Source organism: Rhinopithecus bieti, unplaced genomic scaffold, assembly GCF_001698545.2.
Source record: "Rhinopithecus bieti isolate Rb0 unplaced genomic scaffold, ASM169854v2 scaffold_57210, whole genome shotgun sequence".
Taxonomy (NCBI): Eukaryota; Metazoa; Chordata; class Mammalia; order Primates; family Cercopithecidae; genus Rhinopithecus; species Rhinopithecus bieti.
The window spans coordinates 570,353-576,520 of NW_016823439.1; positions in this window are offsets into that span (position 1 = coordinate 570,353).

Here is a 6,168-nt window from a genome sequence, read left to right on the forward strand (position 1 = left end):
CGGAAGTTTCATTAAGTAAAGATTGCGCCATTGCACTCCAGCCCGGGCAATAAGAGTGAAACTCCATCTCAAATAAATAAATAAATAAATAAATAAATAAATAAATAAATAAATAAAAGTGATTTGGGGCCGGGCAAGGTGGCTCACGCCTATAATACCAGCACTTTGGGAGACTGAGGCGGGTGGATCGCCTGAGGTCAGGAGTTTGAGGCCAGCCTGGCCAGCAAGGTGAAACCCCGTCTTTACTAAAAATACAAAAAATTAGCCAGGCATGGTGGCAGGTGCCTGTAATCCCAGCTACTCGGGAGGCTGAGGCAGGAGAATCGCTTGAACCCGGGAGGTGGAGGTTGCAGTGAGTTGAGATTGCACCATTGCACTCCAGCCTGGGTGACAAGAGCAAAACTCCATCTCAAAAAATATATATATAAATAAAAACAAAATAAAAGGGATTTGGGCTGGGTGCAGTGGCTCACGCTTGTAATCCCAGCACTTTGGGAGGCTGAGGCGGGCGGATTATCTGAGGTCAGGAGTTTGAGACCAGCCTGGCCAACATGGTGAAACCCTGACTCTACTAAAAATATGAATATTAGCCAGGCGTGGTGGTGCGTGCCTGTAATCCCAGCTACCCCCGAGGCTGAGGCAGGAGACTCGCTGGAACCTGGGAGGTGGAGCTGAGATTGTGCCACTGCACTCCAGCCTGGGCAACAGAGCAAGACTCCATCAGAAAGAAAGGAAGGAAGGGAGGGAGGAGGAATTTGGAGTTAGTCATTGGTTTTCATCATAAATGACTAGTGATGTACCTAGGAGAAATTACCTGACTTCCCTGGGACTTGGTTTCTTCACCTGGAAACCACTGCCTGGTACATGGGTGTCACACAACAAATGTTAACGTCCTTTTTCGTGATCCTGTCACCTATCCAATCAGCTGGACTCTGGTTCTCTCTTGAAGAGTGACTTTCCAATTTGGATGACCATTTTGGAGGAGACTCTGTCAACTTCTCTCCCTTTCACATGCTCTTTCTCTCACTCTCTCTTTGAGACATAGACTCTGCCATATTCAATATTCTATTATGAACTCTGAAGGGTCATTGAGATTATAGGATGGTCAGCTTCATTTTTTTTATTTCTTTTTTTTATTTTTTTATATTTATTTATTTTATTTATTTATTTATTTATTTATTTATTTATTTATTTATTTATTTATTTTATTATACTTTAAGTTCTAGGGTACATGTGCATTTTATTTTTCTTATTTCTTTTTTTGTTTGTTTCTTTATTTGAGATGGAGTTTCAAATAAACTCCGCCTAGGCTGTTGCCCAGGCTGGAGTGCAATGGCGCGATCTTGGCTCACTGCAACCTCTGCCTCCCGGGTTCACGCAATTCTCCTGCCTCAGCCTCCTGAGTAGCTGGGATTACAGGTACCTGCCACCATGCCTGGCTAATTTTTTGTATTTTTAGTAGAGACGAGGTTTCTCCATGTTGGTCAGGCTGGTCTCAAACTCCCGACCTCAGGCGATCTGCCCGCCTTGGCCTCCCAAAGTGTTGAGATTACAGGGATGAGCCACTGCGCCTGGCCCCAGCTTCATTTTTCTATGCTCTACACTGACCCATTCTCTTCTGTTAACAGTTTTTCCTCAAATGAGCTATAATAAAATTGATTAGGTTTAGCTATTAATTGTGATATTCTAGTCCTGCCTCCCGTTGATTTACGTTTTAAATATTTTATTTTTGTTTAGACAGAATCTTGCTCTGTTGTCCAGGCTATAGTGCAGTGACACGATCTTGGCTCACTGCAGCCTCCACCTCCTGAGTTCAAGCAATTTTCATGCCTTAGCCTCCCAGGTAGCTGGGATTACAGGCACACACCACCATGCCTGGCTAATTTTTGTTATTTTTAGTAGAGATGGGATTTCGCCATGTTGACCAAGCTAGTCTCAAACTCTTGACCTCAAGTGATCCACCCACCTCAGCCTCCCAAAGTGCTGGGATTACAGGTGTAAACCACTGCACTTGGCCTAAGTTATAAGTATTTCTTTTTCCTTTTTTTTTTTTTTGAGATGGAGTCTCACTCTGTCGCCCAGGCTGGAGTGCAGTGGCACGATTCAGCTCACTGCAACCTCTGCCTCCTGGGTTCAAGCGATTCTCCTGCCTCAGCCTCCCAAGTAGCTGGGATTACAGGCGCGTACCACCATGCCTAGCTAATTTTCTTGTATTTTAGTAGAGATGGAGTTTCACCATGTTAGTCAGGCTCGTGTCAAACTCCTGACCTTAGATAATCCACCCACCTTGGCCTCCTAAAGTGCTGGGATTACAGGTGTGAGCCACAGTGCCCAGCCAGTTTTAAGTATTTCTAAACCCTTTCTATTCCCCAAAATGAAAACAGCTTTGGCTAGGTGCGGTGGCCCAGCCTGTAACCTCAACACTTTGGGAGGCTGAGGTGGGCGGATCACTTTAGCTCAAGAGTTCGAGACCAGCCTGGGCAACATGGTGAGAACCCCCCCCCCCATCTCTATCAAATAAATAAATAAATAAATAAATAAATAAATAAATAAATAGTTTTAAAAATTAGAAAACAGCTTTATAATTATAAAAAGTTGAAATCACCTAAGAGGACCCCTTTACTATTTTAATAAGCATCTTTCCACATATCTTTCTATGCATTTACCATATGTAGACATTTATTTATAAATTTACATAGTCCTATTATAAACTTCCCAGCATCCTAGTACTAGCATTATTCCATAACATGTTATGAATACCTTTCTGTCAATAAATCTATATCTATGATGTAATTTCTAATTAACCTACTTATGGTTGTTCCAGAATGTTTTAAATGAGTCCTTTACTGCTGGACGTTAGGTTGTTTCTTTTTTTTCTTGCTATGGTGCCCAGGCTGCAGTGCAGTGTCTACTCACAGGCCTGAGCACAGCACACGAAAGCCTCAAAGCNTAATTATAAAAGTTGAAATCACCTAAGAGGACCCCTTTACTATTTTAATAAGCATCTTTCCACATATCTTTCTATGCATTTACCATATGTAGACATTTATTTATAAATTTACATAGTCCTATTATAAACTTCCCAGCATCCTAGTACTAGCATTATTCCATAACATGTTATGAATACCTTTCTGTCAATAAATCTATATCTATGATGTAATTTCTAATTAACCTACTTATGGTTGTTCCAGAATGTTTTAAATGAGTCCTTTACTGCTGGACGTTAGGTTGTTTCTTTTTTTTCTTGCTATGGTGCCCAGGCTGCAGTGCAGTGTCTACTCACAGGCCTGAGCACAGCACACGAAAGCCTCAAAGCTTCTGAGCTCAAGTGATTCTCCTGCCTCAGCCTACTGAGTAGCCCACCTCATTTGGGTTGTTTCTAATTTTTCAATATTATAAATAATGTTGCAATAAACATACATTTCTATAAATATATATTTGTGTATAGTTCAATTTTCTCCTCAGGACAATAGCTCTAAATCCTGGCTGCACATTAGAATCAACTGGAGATCTTTCAAAGCCCATGCTCCACCTCAGACAAAATGAATCAAATAATTTGGGAGTAAGGCTTGAGCATCAGTATTTTTTTTTAAATGCCTCAGATGGTTCTAATGTGCAATCAGGGTATAAAGTTCTCTAAATCCTCTCTACTCAAAGTGTGGTCCATGGACCAGCGTCATCAGAACCACCTGAGAGTTTGTTAGACCTGCAGGAGCTTGGGCCCCACCTCGGACCTACTTAGTCAGAATCAGTAGTTTAACAAGACCCTCAGGTGATTCATATGTACAATAAAATCTGTGTCATACTGGTCTAAATGGAGTTTCTGGGTCAAAAAATAATCACATTTAAAATACATACTGACAAACATCCTCCAGAGAGGTAGTACCAATTTATACCCAACACAGAGAATGAAGATGTCTATTTCTCCATACTCTCAGCAACCTTAGATATTATCAATACTTGTCCTTAGCAATGAGGTGAAAAACAACCGTGTTTTAATTTGCATTTCTTTGATTACAAGTTAAACTGAACATCTTTTAATATGCTAACTGGCCATCTGTACAGCTTCTTTTGTGAATTGTTCTTTGTCTATTTTTCTATTAAGGTGCTTGTCTTTTTCTTACAGGTTATTAGAACTCTCTGTATATTAGGTATATAAACTTTTTGTTTATCCAATATATTGCAATTATTTCCACCTGGTTTGTTGACTTTATCCTTGTTCAGGCATTGTTTGCAGTAAAGAAGTTTTACATTCTTAATTCCCAAACTTTATGCTTTGGTATGTTTTTTGGACTATTCGGGATTTTTTGTTTTTTGAGACAGGATCTTGCTCTGTCACCCAGGCTGGAGAGTGATGGTGTGAACACAGCTCACTGTGGCCTCAACCTCCTGGGCTCAAGTGATCCTCCCACCTCAGCCTCCTGAGTAGCTGGGACCACAGGTGTGTGCCACTGCACCCAGTTAATTTTTATTTTTTTTGTAGAGATGTGGTCTCACTATGTTGCCCAGGCTAGAAACTCTCTATTATGTTCTATAATTCTTTCCATTCTTATGCCAATGCCCTATTCTGTTTATTGCAGCTTTATACTATACCTTAATATATGGTAGGACAAGTCCCTCCTCCTGACTTCTTTTACAGCATTGTTTCATCCATGCATTTATTAAAAGTCCTTTAATTTTACTCCACTATACAATTAGTAGTATTCAGTAGGAGAGTGGATTTTACTTACTTAACTCCCACAGGAGCAACTTATTTCTGAGCTCTTGGGGGGCACCTCACTATAACCCACTTCCAATACCAACATATACGAGTACATAACATTACCGTTAGCATTCAGAAAGGAGCCAAAAGTAATGTATTTGGAAAAGAGCAATTGAAATTTATTCCAAAAATTTCCTTTTTTTTTTTTTGAGACGGAGTCTCACTCTATTGCCCAGGCTGGAGTGCATTGGCATGATCTAGGCTCACTGCAACCTCTGTCTTCCGGGTTCAAGCGATTCTCCTGCCTCAGCCTCCTGAGTAGGTAGGATACAAATGTGCACCACCACGCCCGGTTGATTTTTGTATTTTTAGTAGAGATGGGGTTTCACCCTGTTGACCAGGCTGATTTTGAACTCCCAACCTCAGGTGATCCACCAGACTTGGCCTCCCAGAGTGCTGGGATTACAGGCGTGAGCCACTGTGCCTAGCCTTATTCTGAAAATTTCTAATAATGCAAACTTTTCAAGGGTACTCTAGTAATTTCATTCAACAGTGTATCAATGTTTATAAATCATCTGTGGGTCTAGAACTTGCTACATATTCTCTCTGCTTTCTCATCTTGAAGGACTTAGTACATTCTAAAAACTTGACACAAAACCCATAGAATAGATATGGAGATTGGGATGAAGTTCATAAAGGACGTGTCATGACAGTGTCAGTCTGCTTTCTGTTGCTATAATAGAAACCTAAGACTGGGTAATTTATTAAAAAAAAAAAAAGAAGAAGAAGAAGAAGAAGAAGAAGAAGAAATGTAGGAGTCAGGAGACCTGCCCCTAACCAACTTGGACCTTGGTAGTAGCACATCCAGTTGGGGGATGGCAGGGAGAGCTATCTGCCCTGTATAGGCAATAAAAGGGTGCATTTGACCAGGTACAGTGCCTCATGCCTGTAATCCCAGCACTTTGGGAGGCCAGCGCAAGCAGATCACTTGAGGTCAGGAGTTTGAGACCAGCCTGGCCAGTATAGTGAAACCCTGTCTCTACTAAAAATACAAAAACTAGCCAGGCATGATGGCACACATCTGTAATCCCAGCTACTTACGAGGCTGAGGTAGGAGAATCACTTGAACCTGGGAGGTGGAGGTTGCAGTGAGCCGAGATAGCGCCACTGCACTCCAGCCTGGGCAACAGAGTGAGACTCTGTCTCAAAAAAAAAAAAAAAAAAGAGGCCGGGCGCGGTGGCTCAAGCCTGTAATCCCAGCACTTTGGGAGGCCGAGGCGGGCGGATCACGAGGTCAGGAGATCGAGACCATCCTGGCTAACATGGTGAAACCCCGTCTCTACTAAAAAATAAAAAAAATTAAAAAAAATAAAAAATAAAAAAATACAAAAAACTAGCCGGGTGAGGTGGCGGGCACCTGTAGTCCCAGCTACTCGGGAGGCTGAGGCAGGAGAATGGCGTAAACC